Source organism: Melospiza georgiana, chromosome Z, assembly GCF_028018845.1.
Source record: "Melospiza georgiana isolate bMelGeo1 chromosome Z, bMelGeo1.pri, whole genome shotgun sequence".
NCBI classification, from domain to species: Eukaryota; Metazoa; Chordata; class Aves; order Passeriformes; family Passerellidae; genus Melospiza; species Melospiza georgiana.
The window spans coordinates 63,143,917-63,157,541 of record NC_080465.1 but is presented as its reverse complement, the minus strand read 5'-3'; the positions used below and the strand labels follow the sequence as shown (position 1 = coordinate 63,157,541).

At 38.6% G+C, this 13,625-nt stretch overlaps 1 protein-coding gene across 3 annotated transcripts in view; it reads left to right on the top strand.

Moving 5' to 3' along the window:
• Positions 1-13,625, top strand: part of TRPM3 (transient receptor potential cation channel subfamily M member 3) — a 386,409-nt gene that overhangs the window by 303,664 nt on the left and 69,120 nt on the right. The window lies entirely within an intron of this gene.

The following is a 13,625-nucleotide window of genomic DNA, read 5'->3' as shown; positions in this document are numbered from 1 at the left end:
TGGATTTCACTCTTAAATAATGATCTCTGAATTGTACATCCAGAAAGTAATAATAATAATAATAATAATAATAATAATAATAATAATAATAATAATAATAATAATAATAATAATAATAATAATAATAATAATAAGTGTATGTTTCATTTACTTGATTAAGTTTAAATTTTCTGTTGAATTAAAGCTGAAGTACACACGATGAATGATAAAGTGAGGCCCTAGAAGGGGAGTGATCTAGGTGTGTTAGATTTGCAAGACAGAAGAATTTTAACTTCTCAATTCAATGAATAATTTTTATGAAATTGCGTGCTTATCTGAATTGACATTACAAGCATCCCAGTTTTGTTCAGAAATGTATTTGGACCAAGGTGCTTAATGTGGGCTAAGGTATAAAAATCTATTTAAAATGAAGTAGACTACACATGTCTGTGTACATATAGCTGTAGATGACAAGGGTAGGATACTATTTTATAGCTTATTTATGGAGATTCTTTATTGTCGTATTTACACGTAATTCTTTTAAAAAGATTCTGCCAAGACCTATTTTATGCTAAAATGAGAGCATGAGGAGTCACCACAGCTAAGTACTCAGAAAGCAGGTTAGGAGACTCCACTTCAAGCCATCTCTGAAAAACACATTGTGTTGGGTAATAGCTCAGAAGTCTGTTTTCAGCTTTCAAAGGAGTATTTACTTCTGTCTCAATAAAAAAATTTGTCTTAGTATTTTCCCTTAAAGATAGTAAATCTGGTGTCTGAGTTTTCTGGCAAATACAGGCTGCTCTGCTCTTTGGAAACACTTAATTTTGCAGCTAGGACTGGCATGTTGCTGGAGTGATTTTTCCACAAATCATTATGTGAATTTCTCAGAAGCCAGAATGCATTTTCCAGCAAGCTGCATGGGTCTGTCTGTGGAGCCTCATTGGGCAGCCACTGGGAAAGGCCACTTTGTCAAGCCAGAAAGGTCTGTGTCCTTCAAAACAACCAGACCTGTGGCAGTGAGAGACGTTTGTCATAGAACTAATTATTCCAAAATAGTGTTTTGAGAGTAAATACACCTAATCTTTTATTCATTTAATAGAAAATGGAAATTGTTGTGAATCAGGATAGGTCCCATCTAAACACCTTAGTAATAAGAAGTGGCACATTAACTGCAGCAGTAATGTGCCACCTGCTGGGTAAATTTGTTTTCTTATTACTACCATGGCCATTTTCCACTTAATTTGTTTCCTTGAATAGTTGAAGTTTCAGTGACTACATTAAGCAAACTGATAACATCATTGCCTGCTACTGCATTACAAGGAGGAATTGCAGAATAAGGAGAGTGTGGTCGGTGGGCATTGTGTGCATGCATTCATTCATGGAACACATTTCCACCAAGAGGAAAGAGATCCAATTTGATTAATTTCCCACTAAAAGAAAAAAAATAAAATCCCGTCTCTAGCTCACAGCAGCAAGTAATAGATATTTTCCTCTGGCCTCTAGTGTTCCCTGTTGTTCCTGTACCAGTGTATGGTTGCTGTGGCAATCATGATGGCTGCTCAGGGACAGTGCAAACCTCACTTCAGCTTTGTGCTGCTGATGGGTATGGCAGTAGGTAGTTCCAGATGACTGAATGTGCAACTTGCAGTTCTGGTGCTGTCAGATTGAAACAAAGGAGGTGTCATGCTGTAGTAACTGAGCACATTGCGCTGAGATCCAGACTACCTGCATCATGCAGGTGCTTGCTATTTATTGTGCTTTTATGTCAAACAGAGGTGGATCCCCATTTTCCCAAAATACACAGTGCATGAGAAAGTTGCCTTGCATGGCCAGTATTCAAATGCCAGTATTGCCACACTTTTGTAGGGCTTTGACTCTTCTTAATTACTTACACAAAGTACTGGGAAGCTGTTGAGTCATTGTTGAAAAAAGTTGTTTGATTTACTCTGAGCAGTGCATGGGGAAAAAAAACCCAAGATTCTTGGGAAGCTCAATGTCAAACTTTTACTTGCAAACTTTAGAACTTTTAAGGTAGAATAAGATACTTGGCTAATTTTAAAATGTAGCAGTTTTGGTTAGAAATTCAGCAGTATAAAAGCATAAAAATTAACACTTAAGAAAATGTATAAAGGAAAAGAAAGAAAAAGAGAGGATAAGATTAGAAAGGTGTATATTCACCGCCTGTGGGTCCAAAGATGAGACCTGATTGTTGCAGTTTCTGTGTCTGTTGGTTGAAGTGATGTTCGCAGTCTCGATCCATTGGGGCTGGGGGAAGGCCATGCAGCACAAAGTCCAGTGGGTTGATGCTACACTCGGGCTCCGTGGGAATGCCCTACTCCTCTGCTGGACTAGGGAGTTTTACACAGTAATGCAATCCTGTAGATCATGGGACACAACAGCATTACGGCTGCCTTTTAATTCGGTGTAGTTGAGTCAATTATCAGAAAGGATGAGTACCTTCAGGCTACGTGGGAAGCTGAGCCACCTGTGTAAGGACATTGGCATGATAAAAAGAACTATCCCACCTCGCAGGATTTGCCCCCTTTCAGCCTCTTCCCTTATCTTGTTCACCACTCAGTTGTAGTGTCCACAGTTGGGTGTGCACCCCCTTTGCAGTTACTTGGAGCATCGTCAGCAAAGCATCCTCAGCTTTTGCAAATGGTTGTTTGAGTCATCAACATTCCAGCATTTCACAGTGATTTAGCAGTTTCTTCTCTGCATGGACTACCAATAAGGCTTTGCTGATCCTTGATGGCTTCAGATCTGCGTGACAGAAAAGGCTACTGTAGCAAACCTCTCCGTGTTTCTGGAAGAGTTTATACAGGGAAGAGTTTGACTTGATCATATACTAGCTGCAAAAAACGTTGTGCCTTTCAGCTGGATGTGCAAGCTCAGCGAATTCACATGCTAATCAAATGCTGGCTGCAACTGTTTATTAGCATACACTTTGATCTGAATTAAATATTAGCTAAATAAGATGGACTTTTAAGAATTTACTGGCATATTGTCGCTTGGTTTCTTTGGCCCTTCCCAGAGGTTAGAAGTTCATTTAGGTCTGGTTTTTTTAAGAAATTTTTCTTCAGAAACAACAAAATAATTTCAGCTAATGTTTTTTACTCACGTCATTCTTTTCTCTTAGAGAGGAATTTGAAGAGGGTTTGGTGTCTTCTCAAACAGTAAAAGTCAACTGTAGCTCTTGCAGCATAGCTGCCGTGAACAGCATATAATTTGGCAACAGGCATTTGGAGCAGGAAAGCATCATGTAACTGCTGGCCTGCTGGTTGCTAAAACAGCTCTCATTTCTCCCATGGAAACACTCAGTGAGATTTACAGCATAAAGTGGAATGCAGTTTGTCCTCTGTATCCAAACTGATGTGCCAATCCACTTCAGGAATTACTGTGACACTCTAGTAATTTTGGAGAAGGTTAAACCTCCCTATCCAGCCCATACAAATCAATAGGATTAATCTAGTACTTAGGTTCTACCTCTATAAGTGTTAAGATAATGAGTAGTGGTTTTTAATTCTCCAAACCCCACCTGACTTCTTTTGTGGTAAAGAACCAAGAAGAACCAAGACCATATTTTTTGCTTTCAGCTGCCAAAAAGCCAGATGAAACTAGTTGAAGCTAACTTAGCTAGTCATTGACTCCACAGAGAGCAAAAATTTAATGCTAGGTTTTTTTTTCATTTCAGTAACTCAGAGAACAACTTTCACAAAAAAAAGAGCTATATTTAAAAGAAAAAAAAAAAAAAAAAAAAAAACACGAAAAAAACCCCACAAAACAACCCAAAAAGCCCCAAATAAAAAAAAATAATAAAAAAAAAAAAAAAACAACAACAAAAAAACAACAACAACAAAGGCAGCTGTTGTACTACACTGAACCCTGGAAAAGCGTTTGATCATACCATCTGCTTCCCAGCTACTGTCAGATGAGGCAGGGCATCTGCTAATAGAAACTACAAAAACGTCAGACCTACCATAGAAGCAGAAGTGTACAATTTATTGGGTCCATCCTAAACTTCTGCTGCACCATCCTCACATCTGGAACATGCAAAGACCAGTATTCCTTTTGTGGCTTATATTCAGTAAGCAAACATTTTCTGTTTTATTTGGTGCATACAGTGAAGTCATCTGATAGATACTATAGAAACTTACTACCCGTCTCTTTACTTCCTATCTTCCTACATATTTTGTGGTTAAAATTGCAGCTACAGAAATAAAATTTAGAATGTTTCTTTTCTCTCTAAAAAAGTAAGCTTCTGAAAATATCCATGACCCCATTTACACTATTAACAGGGACACTGGGAAATACACACTGAATTGTTATACAGCTCTGTAAATTTTCTGGATAAGGAAAGTGAAGGCAAAGCAGTACTTGGTGGCACAGCAAAATTCCATGTTAGATAATATAAACCAGTTTTTGCAATCGGGGAATTGGAAGGGTTCCATGCAGTTTATATATTCCATGATAATGTTCAGAAACCTTTATTTCTGCCAGGATGTGTTGTGTCTGGGAAATCATAATTTCTTTTATCTTTCTTAGAAAATAAAATTATCCTTTCTGTGGCTTCACATGGGGCACAAAGACTCATTCATTAGTGCTATAATATCTCAGCCAGAGATGAGGAGCTCACTGTATGAGATGCAGCGTTTCTGTAGATAAAGCAGGAACTGCAAATTTACTGTCCTGCAGGAATATCTCGCACTATGTAAACTGCCTTTTCCAGATATTGCCTGTTTAGTCTCACCAGCAAGCCAGCTAAGAAACTAATGGCTTGTGGCTATTTTTGTTGCTTGGTCTCTGCATGTTGTCATGACACTGTCACCCTCAGTACAGAATAGCCATGTCTGCATCATCCGTAGCAAAGCATCCAGGCATCCATGTCTCATCAGACTGTTTGAAAACTGTTGCAAAGGAAAAGTAGAAACTGAAGTTTAACATGGAGCAACAGTCCCCAGCATCAATATTGTTGCCACCCAATCAACTCACAGAACTTCCTTCTAAGGTCAGCATTTTCAGTTCAGAAGACATATGAGTGCATGTAAGACTTGCAGGCAATATTTTTATGGCCATGACTTGCATTACACAAATTTTTCTGGATATGCATCAATGGGAATAACCAAACTGAATTCTTGTTTTCCTAGAGTAACAGAATATCCATCTCAGTGATGAACTTTCTCCATAACTTGGGACTTTTATGTTTCAGAAGAATATCTGTTATGTCAGTGCCTTGCCATTACCTCCAAGAACTCTCTCTGTAGTAGAAGAGTTGCAGGAAGTGAGCTACATTACACTTCCACATTTCTGGTCTGAAACAGGGTAATGGCAGACCTTGGATTATATGAATGTGTGAATAAAGATGTCTATCTCAGCAGTTAAAACAATTACTCTATTTTGCCTGATCCTAACAAGTTTCTGCTAAGTGGACATAAAATCACATCTCTGCTTAAGTTCACAGTCTGTGGTGCGCACAGCCCAGAGTTTTATAGGACAGTGTCTGACTTGTATTAGCCAGCTTATATGTTTTGTGATCTACAATTTATATTTACTTATCAATCTACAACTTTAACCACGGGGACTGTTAATTCAGGCAGTGAAATGTCCTAATGTACCAGTGTGAAACCTGTTGTGTAGGGGAAAAGAAATAGGATTACTACCAAAACATTTTTGGTCATTTATTCCACTGGAAAATATGCATATTCTATTCCAAACTCTTGATAGTACTGTAAGACTTAAACAGTATGTGCGCATCTTTTTTTCTTTTTTTTTTCAATGGGGCAGAGCAGTGAGATTTACATAACCTGTTCTCCCAGTCATTAAGGCTGTCTCAGATGCCCAGTCTGGAAGGAAAGGTACCAGGTACAGGGAAAGCCAGACATTTGCAGTAACTTAGATCAATTGATGGCTCAATTGCAGAATTGCTGGCTTTCTTATAAGCACTGATTATGTTGCTTGTTCCCTGCTTTTTACTAGACATTGAGTCTATGAAAACTCAAATTAAAACATGAACTGTTGCAGTGCTTGCACAATGAAGGAGAGGTAAAATTTTTTAAATTTTTCAACCAACATTCAAACTTCTCCCCCTCATATTTCCTCATTTGGAATTCTTTTTCATATTCCTCAAAATAACAAACTACTAAAGTTACGTTTTCCCTAAACACAATTCCCTCTAATCTTTCTGTCCCTGAATTTTCTCTTACTTGGCCATCCCTCTTCTTCTGCAGTATGACCCATTGACTCACCTCCTCACTTTGATCTTTGAAATGCCTCCTCTTCAAACAGTTTTTCCTCTGTGTTAAAAAGTATTATTCCTTCCAAGAAAAAGGGAAATGCTTTCCCATCTTACCTGAACATTTTTGACAATTTACATAACTGACCTTCTTTAATGTTTTGTTTTATCAAACTCTCATTTTTATTTTCAGGGTAATTTTCTGCTGAAATATTTAAGTAGGCCTGGCCTAGCTAAATTATGAATGTCAACATGTACTCTGGAAGCAATTGTCTGTTTAGCCAAACCAAACTGTGTTCTAAAAGAGGAGACTTTCAGGTTGCACTCACAATTGCATTTGTGTTATTTTTAGAAAAGGGAGAGGTTTTATTCTTATATAACTGAGGTGCATAAAAAAAGTTTATATGTCAGAGGTGATATTTATATTTCAGAGGTGAAATTTAAAGACACTAAAAGATCTTCTGAAGGTAACTAAAAAAGAGCACTTTAAATATATTTTAAATCACCATATAGTTTCTCCGATGTCATAATGAAATGATGATGAGAAAAAAATTACATCTCTAAAAGCATGAATAATTTGCAGCATTCTTCGAGTGCTAAGTTTGTAAAGTGAGCACACTTGGTGCTTTCTTTGCTCTCATCACTGCTGTCCTGAATTTTTTCCTTCATCTTCAGCTATCCATTGTCTAGTCAGCAGGTACAGTGAATTTGAGGTTTAAAAAATTATTTTTCTCCTTCATCTCTTGTCTCTTTCATGACACAGAGTAAAACATCTTTCTGTACAATTGTGCACATCAGTCTCCCTCTCCAAACAAATACATGCTAAAAATCTGACCATATTTCAGCTCTCCATACTCTGAAGTGGTCAAGGTTTACCATACTGTAAAAAAAAAAAAAATTCACCTGTTACAAAATAAATACAAATGCAGACTTGTGCTACATAGCTATTCCAATTTAATCCTGGCACCTTACAATTACCTCAAGCAGAATAAGCTCTTTCATTTCTGTAGAATTTTCAGAGAGACTTATTTTTTGGCTAGTAAAGGCATGAAAAGAGGAACTGAATATGCTGATACTTTGAAAGAATATTTATGATCTGTCATTCATTTTACCAGACACTGCTTGAGACTATTTCAGAACAGTTTTTACACTCATTACCATCCTATGGGCTGGGAAGTTTACAGTTGATGATTATTATCTGTTGCTCTTGCTTCTCATTCTAGGAGTAAAATCAACTTTGCTTATGTGGAGTACAGACTTGTACATACTGTCCAATGCATAGAAGTTCATATTGATGAAAGCTAATCATTTATATATTCACCTAGGCCGGAATATGGCAAGCTGTGACACAGTTATGATGGCTTAGGGAGCATTCTTTAAAGCAAAACAAAATTTTGTGTTTTACTACTTGCTAATCTGGACGTTGGTTTTCCAGACACAGTCTGGAAAGTCTGTTTGATATTCACTGCTCTCAAGTAAAATGCTGTTACCCGACTTTGCCTTTAGGAGCTCAATGCAATATCAGCATGAAGGCAGAAAAAATTAAAAAATGAATGAAACACATAAGACTAAACTGACCCTGCTGAGCCAGAAACTATGTATAAGAAAAGAAAAGGAAAGAAAAAGTAATCAAACAAGGATGGAACAGATTATAAACAGAGCAAAGCAGTTTTAAAATAAGTGCTTTTGATAGAGTCCAAGGTTAGATAATACTTTCCTTCTACTTCCCCCCAGCACCTCTCCAGCCTCCTCCCACCTTGCATTCTATCCAGCTGCTCTTCTTTACTCCATCTTCTTGGTTTTTACTTGCTTTCTACCTACCCTGCCTGAAAATTAGGTTTCTGCCCTGCTGGACTGTAATTATTGCTGGCAACTTTCACAGTGTGCTGTAATCCTGCTTGCAAAGGCTCTGTTTTGGCTCAGTGATTTCCAGCCACGTTTTCCTAGGCAGAATGAGGATGCAGTTAGTTTATTTTCCAGGAAGTTATTCCTGTTCACATTAAAATACTTCAGTAAAATCTACAATGAGGTAGAACCTTCCCAGCTTTTTGTCACTGGATTTATTTGTTTGTTTGTGGTTTGTTGGTTTGTGGTCTGTTGATTTGTGGGGGGAGACTTAGTGGGGGGGGCAGGGGACCATGTGTGTCTTTCTTGAGGGCAAATCTCTTGCATTTTACTCAGGCAGGTTTTGTGGAGGGAAATGAGAAGTAGTTTCTTTTAGCAAAAGTTTGACTGTCAGGTTCCAAGCACCTCCACCTGGATGGAGTCCAGCTGCTCCAGCTTTGAAAGTATCTGCTACTGTATTTTGCAAGGAGATCACTATGGGCACACCAAAAGAATTCAAGACATTTAGCAAGAATCCAGTTGCCTATCAACTGCTTTGCAGCTTTTTGGGAAACCTCTACTGATGATTCATTTGCCTGTTTCAGGTATGCCTTTCTGGAGATCTGTCTCTTCAGTGCAGTGCAATAAAATTTTGGTTTTGTAAGGAATGGTAACCCCGGCTTCTGATGTATTTGCAAAGAAAAAAAGAAAAATACTTTTTCTAAAAAAATGTTTTCTGTTGAAAATCACAGTTTCTCACTGAGATGACTCAGAAAATTACCTGAAAAGGCTGTTTCAAGCCTATGAATAGTGTGAACGCTGCAGAAAGAAAGGAGGAAATAGGAAAAAGACCATCCCCAAATTACCCGATGGGGTGGCAGAGGAGCAGGAAAAAAATGTTATTTTAAAATCATTGAGTTTAACACCAACAATTGAAAATACCAGCTACACAGAGGTAATAATCTGGATCCAAATCACTATGGGAAAAAAGGAGTACTTGATTTCAGGGTTTCTTTTCTTCTTTGGATGTAAGTTGGTTTTTGGCTCAAAAGAATAGTGGGGTGTGGAGGGGTGGGGTAAATGGTAAATGGAAACAGCAGGGTAGGGTAAATGGTAGTTCTACTTTCTAACACTCTTTCATTATGTTCCTATGAGAAATAGGGAATGTTTTCATAGATACAATGTGAAACATAGCAGCACAGACAAAATTTCTTTTAAAACTAATCTTCCCTTTTGCACAGCAATACAGAAGACTGTCTAGTGGTAGTTTGACTAAATCTGCAACTCTTATCCACTGATTTCCTTTTGGTACATGAGCAAGTCCTTGGCATATATTACTTTTAAATAGAGGGGATTTATTACTTTGTAGTGAAATGTCCTGGATTCCATATGCACACCTTCCTAGGTTGTTCTTCCTTCTGTATTTTTTTCTTCTAAAGTTGTCCAGAGGGTAAAACTCAACAGGCTTAAACGGTCTGCAGTAGATAGGTGCTCTTAGGCACTGTCTCTTCTCTGAAAGAAGAAAGGCTTTTCTTTTTCTTAGCAATGAGCTATTAAATAGGTTTCTAAGGCTTTAATTTTCTGTTATTTTGGCATCTACCATGGTGGAAGACACTCATCCAGAAAGAGGTAGCTGGGAATAGAGCTTACTGACTGAGATATTTTCCTTTAGCACAGCATGTTTTGTAGTGCAGAAGCATCTGTATCCCATTTTAACAGGGTCCAGCCAATGTCCCCAGTGTGTTCCTTATCAGTTCTCTGCAGAGATTCACCCACCAATGTACTTGTAAGTTGCATTGGCAGGTTGTGGCATACATTAATGATTCTTGGAGTTGACCACATTGGAAACCTAAAATTGTTACCTGTGAACTCAGGGGAAAGAAGACACCAGAACAAGAGGTCTCCAGCAAAACAGAGGGGTTTTTTTAAGACCTAAAGATATTGGACATTTCTAAATGCAAATTCTGCATAAGTACTTTAGGACGTGTCTGCATTTCCTCTTGCCTCTGACTACAGAAATTAAAGGCTGCTACAAGTATTTTAAACCTTCCATACTTGCAGAAAAATGTCTTTTATCAACCCATCAATATCTGGCACCAGGTAAAAAATCTCTCAGTGTCAAGCAATACCAGTGAGAGGCATCTATGCTGAAGGAAAGGTGGATGCCACCCAGCCAGCTGCTGTGGATGGATAGCTCAAACAGCTCTGTGTCTGCACATATCTGTAGTGTAAAGTGGTTGATATGTTATCAGATTTTCTGCTGTGCTCTGCTTTTCAGCTGAGGCTCCAGCCAGAGTGTTTATTTGGAGCTGGTTCTATGTTCTCACTGACAGCCTCACACAATAGGGTTACCTTCAATTTCTCCTTTTACTGAGTATCTGCCTGGACAAAAGTTCAGTTGCCTTAAACAGTAGGAGTGCCTCTGCCACAGAGAGCAAGCAGCTATGGATTGTGACAGTAAATCTAAACCATAAGAAGAGGCTGGACATATTTGTTTACTGCCTCTGTGAATGCAGAAAATACAGAAATCCACAGCGCCAGCTGAGTCTTTGAGATCCTAAACACAGAGCATTTTGAAATTAAGTTAGCATTTGGTTGAGAGCCAGCTGAACATGAGCCAGCAGTTTGCCTAGGTGGCCAATAAGGTCAGTGGCATCCTGGCTTGTGTGGCCAGCAGGACCGGGGCAGTGACCGTCCCCCTGTGCTCAGCCTGAGGTGAGAGTCACTCCCTGAGGCCTCACCTCGAGCCCTGTGTTTGGTTTTGGGTCTGAGTTGTGTTAGGGGAGGTTCAGGCTGAATATTAGAAGAAGGTTCTTCACTGAGAGAGTGTTTGGGCACTGGAACAGGCTCCCCAGGGAAGGGGTCCCAGTACTAAACCTGACAGAGTTCAAGGAGCATTTGGACAATACCCTCAGGTACATGGGTTGACTCTTGGGGCATCCTGTGCAGGGCCAGGAGTTGGACTCAATGATCCTTGTGGATCCCTTCCAACTCAGGACATTCTGTGTTTCTGTGATAATGTGAGGTGCTGAGTCATGTCCAGACGAAGGCAGCGGAGCTGGGGAAGGGTCTGGAACACAAATCTAATCAGGACCAGCTGGGGGAGCTGAAGATGTTTAGCCTGACACAAAGGAGCCTTATCACTCTCTAGAACTCCCTAAAAGTTGGTTGTGGTGAGGCAGGGATCAGTTTCTTCTCCCAGGTGGGAGATGCAGGTTTGGATTGGATATTAGGAAACAAATCTTCACTGAAAGGCTTGTCAAACCAGGAAAATGGTTGAGTCACCATTACTGGAGGTATTTAAAAGATGAGTTGATGTAGCCCATGGTTTACCAGTGGACTTGACAGTGCTGTGTTAACAGTTTAACTGGATGATCTTAGACATCTTTTCCAAACTAAAAATCCTATGATTATGTGACTGTATGAAGTATCATATTTTTCCTTGATTCTGTCTGAAATTCAATTCAATATCAGACATGACCCCAAAATTATAATTCTAATGTCAGGTCTGAGCAATCTTTCAGTTTCCATTTTTTTTTCCCCAATTATTTATCTTCTCTATTTTGCTACTTGAATTATGCTAGGCCTCTTAAAAAATAATAAAGCAACAGTTGATGTGGAAGAACAGCCATTTTATTCTAATGTAACTAATTTACATATTTCCATTTTATTTTTAATACAGCAACACTTCATTCTTCTAATGGGTTTATTTTTCTGATGCATGCAGAGAAGAGGGTTGAACAAGAAATTGGAAGTTTAAGGTTATATGTGGTCCAATGTCAGAAAAATACTTTCTTTAATTTTCCTGTGGTGATAAGCTGTTCAGTGCTTGCAATTTATATGATTACTTTTTATTAAGTTGGGAGTTCACCGATCATGTGTTTAGCTTGAGATGTTGTTTGTTCCTCCTCCAAGCTGTGTTATCCATTATATTCAGTCCCCAATGTGCAGACTGCTTCTCCTGATGCCTGAAGACAGAGAAGGACATTTTGCCATTTCGTGCTACCTCCAAGTTTGTCATTTGTGGCAAGGGAAGTACATCATAACAATGTAGAGCAGAGGGTCTGGTCTCATCAGCTCACGTACTGACTGTGTTTTGAGATGAGACATACATATAAATGTGTATTTCTATTCACGTTACATGTGGGCAGAGTGCCTGCATTGCCAGGAAATCTTCATTGCCAGACATCATGGAAATAAAAAAAAAATGTAAAATTATAATGAAACATTTCTTTACAAGAATGTGATCAAACCCAGGATCAACTCTGATCAAATCCAGGCTCCTAGAAAGGTGGTTCATGTTTCATGCTTGTCAGTGTTTAAGAGTCATTTAGACAATGCCCTTAGTACCATGCTTTAACTTTTGGCCAGCTCTGCATCAGGCAGTTGGACTAGATCATTGTTGAGGGTCTTTTCCAACTGAAATAATCTATTCTGTTACTATTCTATTCCAATTCCAATTCTGTCCTATTCTATTCCATTCTGAAGTTGTGATCTGGGGATAGACATCAAGTAGTTTGCCAGAAACATCTGTATATTCCAGAGAGAGAAAACACTTCATTAAAGTATCATTTATGCTTTGTATCAAGAGCACTGTGAAGGATCAAATCAAGTCTAACTTGGAAATAGTGTACTTAAGCTGGGGAGATTGCCTAACATAAGTAATGTCTTACATCACCCAACTCAATTGACTAATTGAGCTAAGCCAGTTTCCTATTCCTTTATCCAGTTTGCTTTTAAGCCTCTAAGATGCTGTTCTACTGTCGCTGCTACCAAAGCCCCTGAAACTCTAGGATCAAATGAAGGCAGAATAGGTGCTAAAGGAGGGCTGCACTGGATTTCCTGGGATACACTCTACAGCACTTTTCAGCTGTCAGACTGGAGCTTATCACTGAAGTTTTGCCTTGTTCTTCAGACCTTGTATCTCTCCTTCTCCTGTGACAGTAGACAGTACTTGGTGCCCTGACGTTCACTCAATATCAGATGCTGCTGCAGTTCAGTGCTGTAGGAGTAGGAATCTAGGAACACAGAAACAACAGATGTTGCTTAATATGAATATAAAAAATGCTTATGTAATTCCTAATTAAAGGTGTCACTTATTCTTAAAAAAAAAGGAATTGAGGCAGTCCATACCAGCAAAAGAAAAATCAGACAAGTTTTCAGACAGCTCAGATCAAAATGATGGCATAGTTTTCATGGGTAAAGGAAAGGCACAAGTTAAAAGCTGCAATCTGTGTTGCTTGATAAGAAGCAGAGATTCAAAAAAAGATATTGCTATGGCAACAAAAGGAGCAAGGGGATTTACACTTCTGTATGTTTCAGTGCAGTCTTAACCAAGAGTGACTCTGGCAAGAAGGAACAGCTGCACATTCATTCTTGTAATTCATGGGTTGTGAATCTCACCTCACTACCTCAGAGCCTATAACTTAGAGCTATAGGTCATTGACCATACATGGCTGAAGATGTTCCCAGACCTGTTAGAAGCATAATTCTTAGATTATTTATCAAAGGCTTTCCTGTATAAAATCTCAAGGTTGAATAGGTTTCTAATATCACTTGAAAATATTTATTCTATTCCATATGCTATCAA